The sequence below is a fragment of the Aethina tumida genome, chromosome 3 (assembly GCF_024364675.1).
Source record: "Aethina tumida isolate Nest 87 chromosome 3, icAetTumi1.1, whole genome shotgun sequence".
NCBI lineage: Eukaryota > Metazoa > Arthropoda > Insecta > Coleoptera > Nitidulidae > Aethina > Aethina tumida.
The window spans coordinates 2,396,674-2,420,396 of record NC_065437.1 but is presented as its reverse complement, the minus strand read 5'-3'; the positions used below and the strand labels follow the sequence as shown (position 1 = coordinate 2,420,396).

The following is a 23,723-nucleotide window of genomic DNA, read 5'->3' as shown; positions in this document are numbered from 1 at the left end:
TTTAAAGTAACATATGTGTAAATTTTTTAATTTTAATTTATTTAAATGTTATATGTAATCAATTTTACATTAAAATATCCAGATAACATTTTTTAATTTATTGTAAAAAATAAAAACATACTTATTTAATAATTTAATAAATTTATAATATTATTTTATTTTTTTATTTTTATTACAATGACTTAAAAATATTATTAAAATAAATATTATAATTTATCAAATAATATATGTTTTTATTTTTATTATAAAATAGAATTATGTTTTACACATATTTTAATTGAAAAACTCATTTAAATTAAACATTATTAAGTTAATAATTAAAGGTGTTATTAATATAATAAGTTTATTGATTTATTAAACAAATATATTATTTTATTTGTTCAATTCCTAAAATTGGTATATTTTTATCTAAATTGTCTTTAAAGTATCATATGTTAATTTTAATTTTAATTTAAAAGACGTTGTGCATAATCAGTTTTAAATTAAAATATCCATATAATATTGTTTATTTTAATACTAAAATAAAAACATACTTATTTAATTATTTAATATATTTATAATATTAAAAATATTTTTTTATTTTTCTTACATTGACTTAAAAGTATTTTTAAAACATATATTTCAATTTATTAAATAAATATGTTTTTATTTTTTATAAAACAAAAGTTATATTATTCAAATTTTCTAATTTGATTTATTTTAAATGTCATTTTAATTATTTAAGAAGTCAAATAAATTTTAGAAATTATACATTGTTAAATTAATGATATAAATATAAAAAGTGTCTTTAATATAATAAATTTTTTGAGTTTAAAACAAATATATTATTTTATGTCTAATTCCTAAAATTTGTTTTAATTTATTTAATTTATTTAAATTGATATTAAAATAACATATGTAGAATTTTTTATGCAAATTTAAATGTATATAATCAATTTTTAATTAAAATATCCAGATAATGTTGTTTATTTTATTACTAAAAATAAAAACATACTTATTATTTTTCTTACATTGACTTAAAAGTGTTTTTAAAATATATATTGATATTTATTAAATAAATATATGTTTTTATTTTTATTATAAAATAAAAGTTATATTATTCAGATATTCTAATTTAAAATTAATGTTATTTTAAAGGTCATTTTAATTAATCAAAATGTTAAACAAATTTTAGAAATTATACATTATTAAATTAATGATATAAATATAAAAAGTGTCTTTAATATAATAAATTTAATTTAAAACAAACATATCATTTATCATTAAATTTAAAACAATCATATTATTTTAATTTAATGTCTAATTCATAAAATTTGTATATTTTTAATTTATTTAAATTGGCTTTAATTTAACATATGTAGAACTTTTTTATTTTAATTTAAGTGACGTTGTAATCAATTATTAATTAAAATATCCAAATTACGTTGTCTATTTTATTACTAAAAATAAAAACATACTCATTTAATTATTTAATAAATTTATAATATTAAAATATTTTTTATTTTATTTACATTGACTTAAAAGTGTTTTTAAAACATATATTTCAATTTATTAAATATTATTTTATTCAGATATTCTAATTTAAAATTAATGTTATTTTAATTAATTAAAAAGTCAAACAAACTCCAGAAATTAAACATTATAAAATTAATGATATAAAAATAAAAATTGTCTTTAATATAATAAATTTATTGAGTTATAAAATATATTATTTTAATTTAATGTCTAATTCCCAAAATTTGTATATTTTTAATTAATCTAATTTGGCTTTAAAATAACATATGTATAACTGTAATTTTAATTTAAGTGACGTTGTATATAATGAATTTTAAATTATAATATCCAGATAACGTTGTTTATTTTGTTACTAGAAATAAAAACATACTTATTTAATTATTTAATAATTTTATAATTTTAAAAATATTTTTTATTTTTATAACATTGACTTAAAAGTGTTATTAAAACAACATATAATATAATATAATATATATATATATATATATATATATATATATATATATATATATATATATATATATATATAAATCTTATTAATTAATTAATTTCTTAAATAAATATATGTTTTTATTTTTATTGTAAAATATAAATAGATTATTCAGATTCTATTCTATTATTGTTATTTTAAGTTCATTTAAATTAAATAAAAAATCAAAAGAAACATATCATTTTAATTTTAATGGCATAATAAAAATATAATAATATTTTCATAAAAAATTGAAACAAATTAATATTAAAATTATTACAAATCTTTTAAGTTCTTATTATATAAATGAAAAATAATTTTAATATTATAAATTTATTAGATTATTTTAGTTTTAATAATCTTATCTGGATATTATGAACAAAAATATATTTATATGGTTATTTTTATTATATGATAATAAATTGTAATGCGTATAGTTTTAAATTTTTTGTTCCTTAATTGGATGATGATTTCCCAGTAATAATAAAGATTTCATTATAATTCTATGAAGATTTCAAACAAAGGAACTACATTTAACGATGCAAGATCTACGTAAAGATAAAGAACATTGTCATTCACTAACGAGAAAATAAATTGCACATGAAAAATTCATACATGTTATTGACATTTAAACTTGCAAATATATCTAGCAAAATCGATTGTCCTTAACTGTCACCGCTCCAAGAAAATATTCCTAAGGTTATGGCGTCAAAAATTAAAAATTATCGTCCGCGACGAAAATGGAAATAAAAACCGACACCCATTAATTATTTTTTCCGCTTTGATCTCAAAAATTCGGTTAGGTTTTTTGCCGGGTTGTAATAAATAACAGTTGTGTTAAACACATGATAAATATTATGCGGACTGTCAAGTCTTCTAATAACACTTCTCATGTGTCACATGAATTAATTAATTAATAGTTTCCGTAAAATTTACAACGTTTTATACGCATATGAGATATTAAAATCATAACAGGAATATTAATTGAAATATTATCGTTAAATTAAAGTCCTGTACGTCTCAATCAGGATAGAAATGTTCAATATCTTTTAATTTCCTGAGTTCCCAACCGTGGTCTGAAGGGAGGAAGTGAAATATCTTCCATTTAAAACATAATTTTCAATCACCAGTTTCGCAGGAACTTAAATTTAGACGAAAATTACAATTTCAGCTTCTCAGAATTGTTGGTTTATTATTTGTAACGAAAAAAACGTTCGCAGGCTGAATTTTAAACACTTCACTTGAGATTACATCAAAGCAGGAATTTTTAAAATAAATACAAATAACTTTTGTTCAAATAACAAGGCTTTAAACAAAATGCACGTTTGTAAACTGAATGTCAAGTACATTGAGGTCACGGCACAGCAGGAAATGTTTCAGGAACTTTCAGCAACTTTTCAGAATTTTTTAATTAGGAAAAAACTACGCAATCAACTTATTTATTGTTTGGCAACACCTTTTAATGGACAATTAACAGCGATTTAGAAATTAAGAATAAAACTTTTAAGTGGTTTGTTTAATTATTTTATAATTATTGTAATGAAATTTTCGACCTACATAGTGTCGTGTGAAGAATTTTGCACGTAACAAATTATAATTACCTATTTGTTAATATTTTAATTTATGTAATTGCCGTAATTTCAAATTAAAAACAATAAATAACCACTAAAATTACTTTTATTGAAACAAAATCAATTTAAATACCCAACCGCACCTGTATATAGGCAACCAAGGTCACACTTTGTTTTATTAAATAAATTTTATCGCTTTTGTTAGTTGTTTATAAATACAATTTCGAAATGTATTATTTTATTGTTGAATCACAATTTGATTTATGTTATTGTGTTTGTGTCAGTGGTATTAATAAACAAGTTTCATATTGTTTGTGAGGATTAATATTCAATTAACAATAATTTTGATAAAATTAAAGTATAAATTTTGATTAAATTTGTGCGACAGCCTTGTTACAAAGCACTTTAGTGTATTTCCGTCGGTGTCTTTCGCACCTGTTTGGATGTAAATAATTAAGTTGGCAAGAGTAGTTTGGGGAATTACACATTTTTGAAAAATTTCAGATAAATAATTTCCCTTGACATATGAATAAAATAAATGATTGTAGTGATATTGGCATTGAAATTTGCAAGTTTAAGCAGAACTAGTTACAACAATACAACTAGTAAATTAATGGTTTATGGGTTTCGAGAAAGAAAAAGTACTCAGGTGTAATATGTAGGTGGTACTTCAACAAAAAGGACATGCAAACACTTTAATGGTTTATTTAGTGACTCAGTTTAATAAATGCATTTATTAAAATGTCTAAAATGAAAACACCTTGATCTGATTTATAATTAATATGCTTTACACTTGAGATGTATTAAAAAAAAGAGAAACTACACAGTCAGAGGTAATATTATTAATTCCACCTTCCTTCTGGTGTCAAGTGTACATTTCAGTAATGATCAGTATAATTTATATCTAAAGTTCAAGTTACTTCATACTGTTTTATAATTGACTATTACTTCCCCCCATTTACTATAAAAAGTTATTTTGCATTCAAATTATATCAAAACGAATTGATTGGTGTTTTTATTGAGGTGTAAAAACATTCCCATAATTGTCACTTTTAAGAATTAGTACTAACAAATAAATTACATCATTTTATAAATGTTGATAATCATGTATTTTAACACTTTTATGACATTTACTTATAAAATATTTAAAGAAATTGAACAAATATAATAAAGGAATAAAATATTTTATAGTTAAGAGTAAGTCAATTAAACTTGAAAACCACAAATTACTTAATTATTCAGTGAGGTCATATAACTATTGTAAATATAACTAAATTTTACCATAAGTACTAATAGAAATTAATATTTCTATAAAAAAAGTATTACAGAGCAATATTTGAACATCAAAAGGCTTTTAATGCCTCGTTTACTCCTAAATTGTTGGTTATGTTTGTCTGAAGAACTTTTTCAAGCCTCACTTCATATTAATAATGTTCAAATTAATGAATTGATGAAGTATTAATTAATATAGCTTTTTATAAATTTACATTTTTGCTTAAATAATCACAAAATGGTTAATTATACAGTGGGTATCTCGTTTACTCTTGAATTGTAGGTTATGTTTGACTGATGGATTTTTTCAGACCTCACTGTATATTTATAATACTCTAATGAAAAATTAAATCAATCTAATTGAAAATTTAAGCAATTTACATCAATAAAAGTGAAAATTCTTAAAGTGTGTAGTAACATTTAATTTCATACATTAAAAGTAATAAACAATAATTATCTGGTTGCACGACTATAAATTTAAGACTTTACTTAAGTGTTAATTAATGTAGTTTTTTAGAAATTTATATTTTTACTTAAATAATCACATAAATGCATAATTACACAGTGAGATATTTTATTCCACAATCAACAAGTAAAAGTCGATAACTATTAACTAATTGTTGAAATATTTGTGATTAAATATATTGTACACTTTTATGCATGTGTTTATCAAATTATCCCACGCATCCTTCCGTATCTGTATCAATGAATGGAAAAAAAAATCTATTAGGATGTCCATTAAAATAATAATTGTGCTGCTTATCATTTCGAACTAAACACACACAAATGTAGCGTCTTAAAAATAAAATAGTTAATTCGTAGCAATTGTAATTGACACAAAGCAGTGAAATTTCGCCACTGTTAATGAATTAATGAGTCATAAGCTCGCATTATACAATTATGTCAGTTTTAATTTTTCATCTCTTGGTCATTTAAATAATTTTAACAGCTCGCCTTCTAGACGACGATTAATCAACAGTCTCGTTTTGTTTTTTCAATACATTTTCTAACTATTTTAGTTCACATTGAACCATATTTTTATCATGTAAGTTTTTGATAAAGCTTCAACCGTTGGTTTCAACGAATTATTGGAGAGAGTGAACTGAAGAAGGTTCTTGAATGAAGATTTTAAATCAATGAGATGATTAATAAACATCCAGATTCAATATATTTTCTATCTATTTTCGGTGACATACAAAATAGTACACATACATCCAAATTTTAATCATCTATGAGTTTGACAACAAGTCAACTATTGGCTTAAAAGAGGCGAGACTTTCGTTTGTGGAGCTTGCCAATGGGTTGAACTAGAGCTGAAGCACTAGCTCAAGAATTATTGGAGAGAGCTGACTGAAGAAGGTTCCTGAATGAAGACTTTACATCTACGAGATGATTAACAAACAGCCTCGTTTAGTTATCCAATACATTTTCTATCTATATTCAGTGACATACAAAATAGTTCACATACATCCAAATTTTAATCATCTATGAGTTTGACAAAAAGTCAACTATTGGCTTAAAAGAGGCGAGACTTTCGTTTGTGGAGCTTGCCAATGGGTTGAACTAGAGCTGAAGCACTAGCTCAAGAATTATTGGAGAGAGCTGACTGAAGAAGGTTCCTGAATGAAGACTTTACATCTACGAGATGATTAACAACAGCCTCGTTTAGTTATCCAATACTTTTTCTATCTATTTTCGGTGACATACAAAATAGTACACATACATCCAAATTTTAATCATCTATGAGTTTGACAATAAGTCAACTATTGGCTTGAAAGAGGTGAGACTTTCGTTTGTGGAGCTTGCCACTGGGTTGAACTAGAGCTGAAGCACTAGCTCAAGAATTATTGGAGAGAGCTGACTGAAGAAGGTTCCTGAATGAAGACTTTACATTTACGAAATGATTAACAAACAGCCTCGTTTAGTTATTCAATACATTTTCTATCTATTTTCGGTGACATACAAAATAGTACACATACATCCAAATTTTAACCATCTATGAGTTTGACAATAAGTCAACTATTGGCTTGAAAGAGGTGAGACTTTCGTTCGTGGAGCTTGCCAATGGGTTGAACTAGAGCTGAAGCACTAGTTCAAGAATTATTGGAGAGAGCTGACTGAAGAAGGTTCGTGAATGAAGACTTAACATCTATGAGATGATTAACAACAGCCTCGTTTAGTTATTCAATACATTTTCTATCTATATTCGGTGACATACAAAATAGTACACATACATCCAAATTTCATCATCTATGAGTTTGACAAAAAGTCAACTATTGACTTGAAAGAGGCGAGACTTTCGTTTGTGGAGCTTGCCATTGGGTTGAACTAGAGCTGAAGCACTAGCTCAAGAATTATTGGAGAGAGCTGACTGAAGAAGGTTCCTGAATGAAGGCTTTACATCTACGAGATGATTAACAAACAGCCTCGTTTAGTTATTCAATACTTTTTCTATCTATTTTCGGTGACATACAAAATAGTACACATACATCCAAATTTTAATCATCTATGAGTTTGACAACAAGTCAACTATTGGCTTAAAAGAGGCGAGACTTTCGTTTGTGGAGCTTGCCAATGGATTGAACTAGAGCTGAAGCACTAGCTCAAGAATTATTGGAGAGAGCTGACTGAAGAAGGTTCCTGAATGAAGACTTTACATCTACGAAATGATTAACAAACAGCCTCGTTTAGTTATTCAATACATTTTCTATCTATTTTCGGTGACATACAAAATAGTACACATTCATCCAAATTTTAACCATCTATGAGTTTGACAATAAGTCAACTATTGGCTTGAAAGAGGTGAGACTTTCATTTGTGGAGCTTGCCATTGGGTTGAACTAGAGCTGAAGCACTAGCTCAAGAATTATTGGAGAGAGCTGACTGAAGAAGGTTCCTGAATGAAGACTTTACATCTACGAAATGATTAACAAACAGCCTCGTTTAGTTATTCAATACATTTTCTATCTATTTTCGGTGACATACAAAATAGTACACATTCATCCAAATTTTACTCATCTATGAGTTTGACAAAGAGTCAACTATTGGCTTGAAAGAGGTGAGACTTTCGTTTGTGGAGCTTGCCATTGGGTTGAACTAGAGCTGAAGCACTAGCTTAAGAATTATTGGAGACAACTGATTGAAGAAGGTTCCTGAATGAAGACTTTACATCTAAGAGATGAATAACAAACATCTTCATACTCATGAAGTTGCCAACCAGAAGTTTACACAAGAGGGAAGCCTTCTTCCATTTAGGAAATTGTGGAATGACGAACCTCATATTGTGAGGGTTATTTTAGATAGTTTCGAAATAAATTTGTTGCCACTTAAACTTATTACACTTTCCCTCCACAGACTTTGATGGACCTTTGATTTGTCAAAGGCAGCACTTAATGAAGTAAGTAAGTTACCTCAGACCATCTTGGAGGTTAGGTTAGGTAAAAAAAATGGTACTAATCGATTGTATTGAAAGAATGTTTTAGTTTGTACTTTTAATTGCTTCAATTTGTATACCAAAAATTAATAATGTCATTTGACCACTGATTCTGTATGTTCCATTTTCTATGTCACTGCTAATTTTTCACCAGTTCACTCAGGACAATTTCAAAGGTAATTTTAAGCCTTACGTAACTGAATGCGATTCCGATTTCACAACGACTGAAATTACATTAATATTTCGCGTAATTATTTCCGTAACACCGATGCAAATGCGGTGCAAAACAATCCGAATTGCACAAACACCATTCGGGCAAAAACATTATGCAAATATTGCCAAATTATTTTTAAAATCGGTGTCACCGCGTCCGCACCGTTTTGAAATTAGTCCGTCGATCATTTTCTTCGGGTCCACGTGTGGTACCTCGTGTCAAAAGAGTCCAATTCTGTTGACGCTGATGAATGCGTTTTAAATTGGATTTCCTGATGTTGGTACATCGGTGAATTAGATAAAATCTATTGATGGATTAACAAAAGTCTTCAATGGGGCGCTTACGTAATGGATTCGTTTATTTGGTGCAACAATGGTGGCTGGTCATCTTTTGTACTCAAAATTTATAACCCAACAATTTGTCATTATTAACAATTACGATATAATTAAATAATTTTATATTCTTATTTACAAAATTCTAAAAATTAAATGTGTGTAAAATAAATATTTTGACTAATATTTAATTGAAATGAAAAACATGTTTTCCTTGATCACTGGAAACAATTAAGTATGAGTTTACAATATTTTGGCAAAGCTTCAAAGTGTCAATTTGCATCATGTTGCTTTTAAATTAAATTAGATTTCTCGTGAAAATGTAAATTATATTTTGGTCAACATATACTAAAAAATAAATTTAATTTAATATTAATAAAAGTAAAAACAATATTTAATCACAGTTGCTTTGTAGTATTGTTAAAAAAAAATAATAAACAAATAATATATGTATCTAATTAGCAATTTTAATGTCATACTAATAATTACTTATCAGTTTTTAACAGAATAATTATAATTAGGTTTTCGTTAATTACATAGCATATTTAAAGCTTTTTATCACAATTTCTAATAAAAGTGTCATATTTTAAAAATATGTCTAGACAAAAAGGTGATAAACATGTATATGTCAATAAAAATATATTTGTGAAAATTTGTTTACTAATTAGTATTATTATTTTTAAAAAATGTTTACAATAAACATTCTTTTATATGTTGTATTAAATTTGAAATGTTTTCAACAGTTTCAAAAAAATTTATAATTATAAAATGTATTAAAAAAAAAATTCAAAAATGTATTAAGCATTAGTTTTGAAGAATTTTATTATAAACATTATTATTTTAATGATTTTTTAAAATCATAAATATTATTTTACTATTTATATTTTTAAAATACATATTTTATTTAAAATTCTAATAAACAGCAAAATTTAGAATAATTATATTTTTATAATTATAAATAAAATAAAATTGATATATTATTATATCTTATAGGAAATTAATAAATTGTATAACTAATATTATTTAATATAATAAATAAAAGAAATACTTTTTATTTTTTTTTAGAAATAATATTAATACACTTTTTCATTTTACTCAATTTATTCATTCCTATTTTTTATTTATTTTTTGAATATTCCTTTAATTTAAATTTTAATAAATATTCAACATTTATAATATTAAAAAATAATATAATTAAGGTTAAATTAAATTTATCTCAAAATATTACAAATTTTATATTTTTAAAATTATAAGAAAGATTTGAAAAAATTGGAATTTTAAATTTTAATTTTATATAATTTTTAAATTTTGTTAAGTTTTATTATTTTATTATCGCTTCTAAAAAATTTTATAAATACTTTTTCATTTTATTCATTTTATTTATTCCTATTTTTTTATTTATTTTTTGAATATTCCTTTATTTGAATAAATATAATATTTATAATATTAAGAAATAATATAATTAAGATTAAAATAAAATTGAAAAAATAGAAGAATTTTACAATGCAATTTATTATTTTAAATTCAAAATATTAAAAAACTTTATATTTTTAAAATTATAAGAAAAATTTCAAAACATTGAAATTTTAACTTATATACAAAAGTTTATTTGATTTTTAAATTTTGTTATACTTTTTTATTTTAATATTCTTTCTAAAAAAATTTTATAAATACTTCTTCATTTTATTCATTCCTATTTTTTATTTATTTTTAGGATATTTCTTCATTTAAAATTTTAATAAATATTCAAAATTTATAATATTATGAAATAAAACAATTAAGATTAAAATAAAATTGAAAAAATAGAAGAATTTTACAATGTAATTTATTTATTTTTTTTTCAAAATATTACAAATTTTTATGTTTTTAAAATTATAAGAAAAATTTGGAATTTTAAAATTTAATTTGTAATCAATATTTTTTTAATTTTTTATTTATTTTTATAAATTGCTTTGTATAAAATGGATATTCATTTTTAATTTAATTTCTTTGTCAATTATTTTAATTATTATTATATTAATTATTATTTTACATAGTTAATTAAAACCAATATTATAAAATTCATATTATTCAATATTTAGTTAATTTATTATAATAATAATAACCAGCATAAAATATTTTAAAAATTATAAACTATAAACAACATTGAATATTTTTATTTTTATTAATTAAATATTAAAAATACTGTATTTAGTTACATTTTTGTATTGAGTTTTATTTAATTATGAATTTATTCTACTTAATTAAATTTTATAAACTTAATCTTTAATTTTAAATAAATAAAACTTAAATCGTAAAATTCATATTATTCAATATTTAAAGAAATGTGTTATTCTTAATAATTAATAATCAACATAAAATATTTTAGATATTTTATTATATTACAATATTTTTATTTTAATTAATTAGATATTAATTAATCCTTTATTTTTTATTTCTTCTGAGAATTTTATTTATTCTATTTAATTATATTTTATAGATTAAATTATTAATTTTGAATTAATAAAACAAATATTGTATTATAAGATTCACATTATTCAATATTTAAACAATTTTATTATTCTTAATATTTAATAGTTAACATAAAATATTTTATAAATTAGAAACAACAAACAAGATTACAAATTGTAAAAATACCTTAGAATATTTTTATTTTAATTAATTAAATAATAAAAATCCTTTATTTTTTATTTTTTATATTGAATTTTATTTATTTATTTATTTATTCTATTTCTATCTATATTTCATAGATTTAATCATTATTTTTGAAGAAATAAAACTAATATTGTAAAATTCACATTTTCAATATTATTAATTTTTAATAGTTAAGAAAATATTTTAGAAATTAGAAATAACGAACAAAATTACTAATTGAAAAAATGCCTTAGAATGTTTTTATTTTTATTAATTAAATAATAAAAATATTTTATTCTTTACATTTTTGTTGAAAATTTTATTTATTTATCTATTTATTCTATTTAATTATATTTTAAATATTTAATTATTAATTTTAAATATAAAATATTTATATTATTCAATATTTAAAGAAATTTATTATTTTTAATAATTAATAGTTAACATAAAATATTTTAGGAATTAGACATAACAAATGAGATTACAAATTATAAAAATATCTTTGAATAATTTTATTTTTATTAATTAAATATTAAAAATAGTATATTTATTACATTTCTGTATTGAGAATTAAATATTAATTTATATTACATTTTAAACTTATTAACTATATATTTAAATAGTTAAATCTAAAATATTTTAGAAATTAGGGGAAAAAAAACTGTAAAAATATCTTTAAATATTTTTAGTTTGGTTAATTAAATATAAGAAATTTTTATTAGTTTGCAATTAGATTTTATTTATTTGTGGTTTTTTAAATAAAACATGTTTTTATGAGATTATAGGTTGGTTATTAAATTTCCATTAATTAAATATAATAAATATTTAATTTTAATTTTTGTTGAGTTTTTATCATTGATTATAATTATATTTTATATTATTATATATTTTTATTATATTTTATTTAATTATATTTTAATACATAATTTAACTTTATTGAATTCATTCTTTAAATGTAAATTTTAACTTAAAATATTTTTAAAATACGTACAGATAAAAACGTGATAAATATTTAAATTTATGTTGTTATGGAAATCAGTTGAATTACGTTAATTATTGTTATTGTATTACAACAAATTGTGTGAGTGGAAAAACTGGAAAATAATTTGGTCCTTAATTTCAAACAATCAAATTGTTTTTATTAAAAATAACCAACTATGAGTTAGTATCAATGTAAATTATATTATTTTATGGTTTTACACTTTACAAGTCCACTGTAATATAAGTAAGAAAAACAAACATGATCTCCACATCACAAAAACATTATTGTTGTTCTGCAAAACAGAACCTGTTATATATAGAATTTCGCTTTCTACTACAAACGTAACGAAATCCATTTAGTTAGTACGCCGTTTGAAAATAGTTACGATATGAATTGGCGTCTAAATATAAAACGCCAAAATAAAATGATAAACCAAAACGTTTTGGCGCCCAACGTTTGGCGCCCAACGTGCAAGCTTCGGTACGCACCTGGGTCCTTCCTTCGGGCACCTATCACACACAAAGAACAGCACTGCAACAGGAACAGCCACCGCGTCTGGGCGCATGCAGATATCGAATCACGGCCGCCGACTGGTGGATGGTTTAATTGAAGGCGAGTTTTTTAAACCGCCGGTGCCGGACGGCCGACTCAGGAATCGGAAGTGGTTAGTTGAGCGAGTGCGGTGCGTGGACGGGTCGACGGTGGTACCGCAGTGTCGCCGTCGCCTTAGGCGGACGTCGTGGGGAAAATGGAGAGGAAAACTTGCGAACGCGACTGGAAAAAACGACGAGTGCGACTGGCCGGAGTGATGGTGATTGGTTTTACTGAATTGTCATTTATTATCAGTACGGAGCGGCCGCGGCGGTTAGACTCGTTGTGACCCTGATATGAGATGCGACACACTAATTAATATAAAAATGGATCTGGCTAATCCGACGTTGCACGCGTTATGTATTACGGAGATTTTTCTATATGTTGTATCTATCTATCTGGTTGTTGGTTCTGGCATTTTTTTCTCACAATCATTCGACATCGACACGTCGCTGATAATTGATTGGGGATTTACGTACCACACAATATCCGTCAATTTAATATTGTTTGTTGACATATTTATGATATTTATAGTACATTTTTGGTTATTTTCCACATATTTATTTACTTCAACAAACATTACTTTAAGAAATATTATTAACATGAATATTAATCCATTCCTTCATTACTCATCTTTCTAGATTAACTGATTTGAGTATTTTCCTTAGAATCAGTTGCTTGGACCCAGTAATAATCACTTGGCATGTCTTCATTCCACTATAATCGTTCTCGCACATCCACAACAATTAAAATTTGGTGAAAATGTTCACCTTGTTCATCATTTTCAACTCCTCAATTAGGAGAAACGTAATCTTGATGAGAAATATATTTTTTAAGAACAAATTGTCACATATAGCAAAGTAGTTTTCAAAGTAGTAACTTGAGAACAATTTTTACATAATTATCAACTGCCTTGTTTCCCAGAAAACCACAAACAACAGCTTTAAATGACAACTAAGATAGGGTGTCCCTTTTAAGATTTTCAGGAACAGTTTCTCTTATAATTGTCCAACAATAATCATCCAGAACTCCCTCATTCCAATACTCCTAATGTCTTACATCCAGAGTAATTAAATTTTGGTGAAAATGTTCATTTTGTTCATTATTTTCATCTTCTAAATTAGGAGAACAGTAATCTAGATGAGAGTACAGGAAATTAATTTTTAAGACTAAATTGACATCTATGACATAGTAATTTTAAAAGTAATAAATTCTTATCAATTTTTACACAATTATCAACCCTTTTCTTTTCCAGAAAACCATGAACAATAACCTTAAATGACGATCAAGATAGTGTGTTGTTTTCAGGATTGTCAGGATCATTTTCCCTTATAATTATCCAGTAAAAATCACCCAACATTCCCCCATTCCAACACTTCTAATGTCTTACATCCAGAGTAATTAAATTTTGGTGAAAATGTTCACTTTGTTCATTATTTTCATCTCCTAAATTAGGAGGACAGTAATCTAGATGAGAGTAGAGGAAATTAATTTTTAAGACTAAATTGACATCTATGACATAGTAATTTTAAAAGTAATAAACTTTTAGCAATTTTTACTCAATTATCAACCCTCTTCTTTTCCAGAAAACCATGAACAATAACCTTAAATGACGACCAAGATAGTGTGTTGTTTTCAGGATTGTCAGGATCATTTTCCCTTATAATTATCCAGTAAAAATCACCCAACATTCCCTCATTCCAATACTCCTAATGTCTTACATCCAGAGTAATTAAATTTTGGTGAAAATGTTCATTTTGTTCATTATTTTCATCTCCTAAATTAGGAGGACAGTAATCTAGATGAGAGTACAAGAAATTACTTTTTAAGACTAAATTGACATCTATGACATAGTAATTTTAAAAGTAATAAACTTTTAGCAATTTTTACTCAATTATCAACACTCTTTTTTTCCAGAAAACCATGAACAATAACCTTAAATGACGATCAAGATAGTGTGTCGTTTTCAGGATTGTCAGGATCATTTTCCCTTACAATTAACCAGTAAAAATCACCCAACATTCCCTCATTTCAATACACCTAATGTCTTACATCCAGAGTAATTAAATTTTGGTGAAAATGTTCACTTTGTTCATTATTTTCATCTCCTAAATTAGGAGGACAGTAATCTAGATGAGAGTAGAGGAAATTAATTTTTAAGACTAAATTGACATCTATGACATAGTAATTTTAAAAGTAATAAACTTTTAGCAATTTTTACTCAATTATCAACCCTCTTCTTTTCCAGAAAACCATGAACAATAACCTTAAATGACGACCAAGATAGTGTGTTGTTTTCAGGATTGTCAGGATCATTTTCCCTTATAATTATCCAGTAAAAATCACCCAACATTCCCTCATTCCAATACTCCTAATGTTTTACATCCAGAGTAATTAAATTTTGGTGAAAATGTTCACTTTGTTCATTATTTTCATCTCCTAAATTAGGAGGACAGTAATCTAGATGAGAGTACAGGAAATTAATTTTTAAGACTAAATTGACATTTATGACATAGTAATTTTAAAAGTAATAAACTTTTAGCAATTTTTACTCAATTATCAACCCCCTTCTTTTCCAAAAAACCATGAACAATAACCGTAAATGACGACCAAGATAGTGTGTCGTTTTCAGGATTGTCAGGATCAGTTTCCTTTACAATTGTCCAGTAATAATTATCCAACATTCCCTCATTCCAATACTCCTAATGTTTTACATCCAGAGTAATTAAATTTTGGTGAAAATGCTCACTGTTGTTCAATATTGTCACCATTTAAATTAAAAGGACGGTAATGCAGATAAGAGCACAGGAAATGTATTTTTAAGGACAACTTAACACCTATACCATAGTAGTTTTAAATGTAGTCAATTCTTAACAATTTTTACATATTTATCAACCTTCTTGCTTTCCAGAAAACCATGAACAACAACCTTAAATAACAAACAAAATACGTGCGTCATTTTCATTCAAATTCTGCTCAAATTCTTCTTTTTAAACAAACGACCTTTAATATTTTAGGAAGATAGTTTTTGAAAAATTAAAATATACGCCAAGTAAAATGGTATTTTTATAAATTAAGTTAAGTTGCCTTATCAGAGACAAAACTAATTGTATATAATTAACAGAGTTACCCAACTAATTCAATGTTTTTAATATAAAATGAAAAATAAAAGTCATACAAACATAATACATTATGTAATTTTAATTTCAAGATAATCTAAATTAATAGAGCCCTGAAGTTAAAAACATAATAATAATATTATGAAAAAAATACAGGGTGAAGCAAAAATATGTGGCGAATTACAAGTATTGTTTGCTTTTTGTGTTGTTTGTTACAAAAATCGATGGTGTTGGTTTTGTAATTAGTGGTATTAACACATCTGTTGCTATTATGAGTACCTACAGAATTTATGCTGCTTCACTGTATGGAGAAAGTATCCTGATCCTCATGATTTAATTGTTTTCAATTACTGGTTATGGGTTGGCCTTAAAAGAAAAATGTGTGAACACACCTCGTCCTTTCAATAGTTTAGAATTGAAACAAATTTACAGAGATTCCTCACAATATATGGGAGTATGAGAGTAACAGGAAGGTTTGAATCAAGGAAAGATGGATCAGAAGTTCATTTTACTGTTAAGTGATAAAAATATACATAAATTTAATTTATATAAATATTATTTTTGCTTCATAATATCTATAAAAACATTTAAACAATCACTGAAAATGAGTGGAAGCAAATTTTGAATCAAGGTAAGATAGAACAGGAGTTCATTTTACTTAAATTTAAAAAATAAAATACATAACAGCATAAATTATTGAAGTTTGAGGTATTATTAGCTTAGAATTCTGTCAGATTCTTCTGTTCCACCCTATATATTGTATTTTTACACAAATGTTTCTTGGGAGTATACAAAAAATTATATTTGTAACACTCTATAGAAATTATTAATATTTAAAGAAGTTAAAAAATAAATAATTCATGTGTAAATGAGTTTTATATAATTTTTTCATCAAAATTGAATTAATAAAAATTCATTCTACCTATTTTTCTCAAGTTTGTTAAAAATAATCCAAAGAATTAGAAATATTTACATATATGTGTTGATAAAAATTCATTAATATTAATAAATTCTATTTAATTTATAAAAATTAATTAAGAAAAATGGTCAAAATTATTTATAAGACTTAATTTAAACATAATTTTTAGCATTTTTATCTTTATTTTAAAAATATACAGACTTTTCTGTGGAACTTTTGTAAACTTATTATTTCCCTGAATATTACTAAAAATATAATTATTTACTTTTACAAAACGAGTTTACACAAATTTATTTAAAGAATCACATAAATTATCAACTGATTAATCTAATTTTGAATTTATAGTGTATTTTTACACAAATGTAGAACTTAATACAATTTAATGTTACGAAAAAAAATTAAAAAAATATATTTGTAACACTCTATAATAATATAATGAATAAATAATTCATTTATAAATGAGTTTTATATCATTTTTTCATCAATAATAGAAATTAATTCTAAATATTTGCCTTAAATTTTAAATTAAGTTTGTTAAAAATAATCAAAATTAGAAATATTTACATAAATGTGTTGATAAAAGCTCATTAATATTAATAAATTCTATTTAATAATAAAATATGTAAATAAAATTAAAAAAAAATAAGTATATCTGACCCACAACAATGAGTAAGGTGCAAAAATATTTGTTGGAAAAATCAAATAGGTAATAATAATGCACAAACATGCAACAATTATTTTTTAAGTATATAAACAAAAAAATTAATTGCTCATTCTCACTGATTATACAAAATGTAGTCGTATAATTCGCATATTATCTACGTACTTTTAGTGAGACCTTCGGATGATTTATGAACAAAGGAAGTGCCAATCTGAATTAAACTATTCATATCTTATGTTAAAGGTACACGTTGAGTGTATTTTTTTTTTTTGGGGGGTGTCAACCAATCAATTTATTCTATTTAACTCACACCGGTTTAATCATAATTAATAGATATTAATCATAACTGAATATTGAAGTCATTGAAACAAGTTGTTTTATCACGAATCACATAAAATTGTTCTTGAAGCAATTTTTTTAATGTATTATTAGAAATGTAAACATGAATTGTTTATGTCAAGTCCACCTGAACAATAACATTGAGGTCGACAGGAATGGTTTTATTTAAAAATGCACTTCCGAGACATTTAAATTAAAATAAAATTATGATGGATGTGATTTATGAATTTTAAGGACGTTTATGGATCTTAAACTGACATAAATTATCATAAATACTTAATATTTATAATATTAATAAAACAGATTATTAAAATAGTAAGTGGCATAATGTTTTATTTTATTTATCGACGGTTTAAGTTTAATTTAAACAAACCAAACAAGATATGATTTACTATATTTATAATTTCCGTAATTATTTAAGTAATTTAATCAGTGACAGTTACATCAAATTATTTATCGTCTTTTGTGTTTTGGACCGACATATCTTAATTGGTCAATACTTAATGACGTATTGAGTACGTGTCAATTATATTTTATTTCTACGATAACCTTGATATAAAAAATTTACAAAATTACGTTAACGATGATGATGTTGAATGTTCTTAGTGTATAATGTATATGCTATAATTAATGAAATCAGGAAATGACATTCATTTTTGCACTTTGTTAGGTTAGGTTAGGTTAAGAGAGGTTAGGTTAGGTTATGTGAGGTTAGAACTACCTTTACTGATGTTTAATTGTTTAATATTTAATTTTTATTAATAATCGCATCCGGAAACTCTAAACTGACTGACATTTGCATTTACTGGAAATACCGGAGCATTTAATTACTGCATTAGAATATTAAAACACATTTAGTTATTATTTTATAATAATTACAATTGTACTTTACATTGTTTAAACAATTTCACGCGTAAATGCGGCTAAACATTCTGGGAACAAACTAATTTATTATACAGGATGATGTTTATTTTAGCCGGATATTCGTATTTCGCATGACTAACATTTTTTTTTTTTTGAAAACATTCACGTATTTAAATTCTGAGTAGTTTTTATTTATTTGTTTTAAAAACTAACAATTCCTAAAATTTCTCCCTGATCGAATGAAGTAGGTGTAAATTATTTAAGTACCATCGAATTATCTCAATTGTTCCAGATTTAATTGGTGTAAAAACATCGTTTTGTTTATAACATTAACCCAGTTTTTGTTTCATGGTCACGGACCATTTTCTGTGTATTAATCGACAAGCATTGGAACCTTCGTACGAGATAAGGAAGTTACCAGGCACATAATTTTATGTAAATCGTGTACGGGTTTAAAAAACTCGACGAACGAATATTGTTATTCGTACATTAGCCAGTCTCTGGGTCAATGTCGTGGAAAAGTCGAGGCTGGTGCAGGAGGAATTCCCTTTTCGCCAACGTTCGCCTTGTACCTAGATTTTACTCTAAACGGATTATTAGGAATTGTTACTTTAATTATTCATGGTACAATACTTGTTTTGATTTAATGGTATTCTATTTATGGGAGTGAAAAATTACAAAATTCCATAAGGATGTAGGAATTTCTTTTAACACATTTTTAGACTGAATTACAAATTTATAATTGCATTTTATTTTTTATAAAATTATACATTATATATTGTACATTATACACTGTAATCATACATTGTACATTTAACATTATTTATTATAAATTGTATATTATACTTTGTAAATTGTATGTTGTATATTATACATTATACACCATACATTGTACATTATATATTGTATATTATTGACTGTAATTATTATACACAACAATAAATTGTATATTATACATTGTACATTATATATTGTACGTATATACGTTTTACATTGTACGAAGATTGTACAATATACATTTTATATTATACATTATACTTTGTATATTATACACTATAATCATACATTGTACATTTAACATTGTATATTATACATTGTTTAAGAGACATTGTAGATTATAAATTGTATATTGTACGTTGTACATTATACACTGAAATCATTACACACAACAATAAATTGTATATTATACATTGTTCATTATACATTGTACATTATATATTGTATTTTATATGTTGTACATTATATATTATACATTGTACATTACACACTACAAATTGTACATTATACAATTTACATTTTATATTGTACATTATACATTGTATATTATACGTTGAACATTATACATTGTTTATTATACACTGTAATCATATATTGTACATTTAACATATTATATATTACAAATTATATTATATATTTAATATGTATTGTATATTATATATTTTTATTATACATACGTTGTACATCGTATATTGTACATTATACATCGTATATTATATACTGTTCATTATATACTGTACTTTTAACATTGTTTATTATAAATAGTATAGTATACATTGTTTATGACATATTGTACATTATATATTGTATTTTATACGTTGTAATACACTGTACATTATACACTGCACAATATTCACTGTTATCATACATTATACACGTATCAAGTTTATTATAAATTGTATTTTACACTGTACATTGTTTATTATATATTCTACATTATACATTGTACATTATACACTGTAATCATAGTCTACATTATTTATTATAAATTGTATATTATATATTGTTTATTATACATTCTATATTGTACATTGTATATTGCATATTGTACATTATAAATTGTTCATTGTGCAATGTTAATCATATATTATACATTGTACATCATATATTGTACATTATATATTGTGCATTATATATTGTTCATTATATATAGCACATTGTACACTGTACATTATACACTTTAATCATACACTATACATTTAACATTCTTTATTGTATAATATATATTCTACATTATATATTATACATGTAATCATACACTATACATATAATATAATAATAAATTGTATACTATACATTATTTGTTATAAATTGTACATTATATATTATATATTGTACATTGCACATTATGGACTACCATTGTACATTGTACGTTATATAGTGTACATTACACATTGTTCATTATACAATGTTTACTATTCATTGTACATTATACACTATACATTATATAATACATTATGCATTATATATTGCACATTATACATTATTATTTATATATTATTCATTATACATTGTTTATTATACACTTTACATTATACACTGTATATTATATATTGTACATTATACACTGTAATCATACATAATACATATAACATAACAATAAATTGTATTGTTTGTTATAAATTCTACATTATATATTATATATTGTACATTATAAACTGTATGCTATATATTTTACATTGCACATTTATGGACTACCATTGTACATTGTACGTTATATAGTGTACATTACACATTGTACATTATGCATTTTACATTGTTCATTATACAATGTTTACTATTCATTGTACATTATACACTATACATTATAGAATGTACATACATTATGCATTATATATTGCACATTATACATTATGATTTATATATTATTCATTATACATTGTTTATTATACAATGTACATTATACACTTTACATTATACACCGTACATTATATATTGTACAGTATACATTTTGTATTATACATTATACATTGAACATTGTACAATACATATTATACGTTCTATATTATACACAGTACATTTTATATTGTATATTATACATTTTTCATTATACACTTTAATCACACTCCATACATTTAACATTATTCATTTTACATAGTTCATTATACATTATACATTGTTCATTATACAATGTTCATTATATACTGTATAGTGTACATTTTAGTATATATTGTACATTAGACATTAGACATTATACAATGTATATTATACATTGTACTTTATACATTATATATAGATTTTTCAGTATATAGAGTATAAATATATTATACATTGTACATTATACACTATACATTATACAATGTACATTATACTTATAAATTTCTACAATTTCATGATTATACGAGTATGTTAAAACAATATGGTAGACGTGTACTTTAACATAAAGTATTCTCAACTGATTGTTGAACAGTTTAGAGGGAAGGTAGATAATGCAATTTATGCTAAGTAGATTTATTAAGATCTCTTGATACAATTAACCAATTTATTTAACGGAACTGATTCACTTGCGTCACACAGTCACATCTCACATATAAATTATACATTTATCCTTTCATCAAATAAGTTGTTTCCATTAGCACTTGTCTTACTGGTTACAACAACAACAAAAAAAATGTGTCATAATTGTTTGGTATAAATAAATAAAACAACTATTTATATAGAAAATATTTATTTCTCATTTAATCACACTCTTGTGTTAGCTTTTCATAACATGCTTCTGAAGAGTCAGTGGTTGTCCAGTAATTGTTAACAACAAAATTAAATTTGATTAAAAATGTAAAGGTCACCAACAAGAAAGCCTAAAATATGTTTTGGTAGTTTAAATAAGTACTGAAAATACAAACAAAACTTACTCGTACACTAATCATAATACAGACACTTGCAACTTTGACATTTTGTTTATTTCAAATAATATTTTATATGTATCAGTGAGAATTATCTATGGAAATGTAATTTTATCACAAAACCGCCATGAATAAACATGGGAGGGAGTCTGACACAGACAACAAAATTAAGCATTATTATTATAATAATAAAGAAAGTAAATTGCCAAGTGATATTTACCTTCAAACTCAGGATGTAGTTAACTGTTCATTAACCCTAATAGTTAAAATATTGCATGTTACAATTATGTATTATGTAATGGATTATTCTCTTAGGCTGTACAGAAATATTATAGAAACATTATGTCATATTTGTGTCATCTGTTATGCAAAATTAAACTAATAACAATGAATTTTATTCATTATTTCCCACGATTTTTTCTTTTATGTTTATATAAATTAAATTGTGTCAATTTTCAGTTCAGTTTAGTTTTATGCACATTACAAATGATTTGCTAAGGAAGGGAATTTCATCACGTTTATTTTTGAAGTAACAAAGAACCACTCCCAACAATGCATTTTTCTTGTTTGAGAGGTCTATATTAGAAATTTATTAAGAGAATCATAAACATGTCTATTTATAACATGTACAGTATGTTGACTGTTGCAACAATATGATTGCAATGAATAAATAATTGCACGATATTGTTGCTGTAAATAATTCATTTTTTTGTAATTTATTGATGTTTATTTGTTTTTAAACTTACTAGGAAATAAAATAGACTTTTTATTATAATAGTCCTGAACACATAACTACATAACTACAACTATGTACTATATATAGTATTAAAATAACAAAACTACAAAACAAAACAACATCTAGTAGTATCTTAACAACTACTTGTAATATACCGACTACTAAAACAAATTTAACCGCAGTACTGACAAAAATATTAATGATACAACAACTTCTACAGAACAATGTCTAAATTATCTGCCTGTTGTTAGCTACAATAAATAAAACAAAACAAGGTACAACCTCATCGATTACTAGTTGTATACTTTTAAACATAAGATTTTTATAACAACTTCTACAGAAACAACTTTATTAAATATAACTTCTACAGAAATAATTTTATCAATAACAATTAATAATTAATTAATTTCATAGTCATTACAAGAAATTTAATACCAGAAATAAGTATCTCA

General features: G+C 24.0%; 1 protein-coding gene and 1 long non-coding RNA gene across 2 annotated transcripts in view; both read right to left on the bottom strand.

The window, feature by feature from the left end:
* Positions 1-13,222, bottom strand: part of LOC109601179 (organic cation transporter protein-like) — a 30,037-nt gene extending 16,815 nt beyond the window's left edge. The window contains exon 1 of the mRNA XM_049964784.1: positions 12,911-13,222. The gene's annotated coding sequence lies outside the window, so the exon portion shown is untranslated. The remainder of the gene's footprint in view (positions 1-12,910) is intronic.
* Positions 13,223-22,385: 9,163 nt separating this feature from the next.
* On the bottom strand, positions 22,386-22,862 carry LOC126265001 (uncharacterized). The gene is made up of 3 exons (XR_007547554.1): positions 22,756-22,862; positions 22,545-22,684; positions 22,386-22,490 (listed from the first exon to the last, which is right to left on the bottom strand). It is a non-coding gene; the product is annotated as an uncharacterized LOC126265001 (long non-coding RNA).
* Positions 22,863-23,723: the final 861 nt, after the last annotated feature.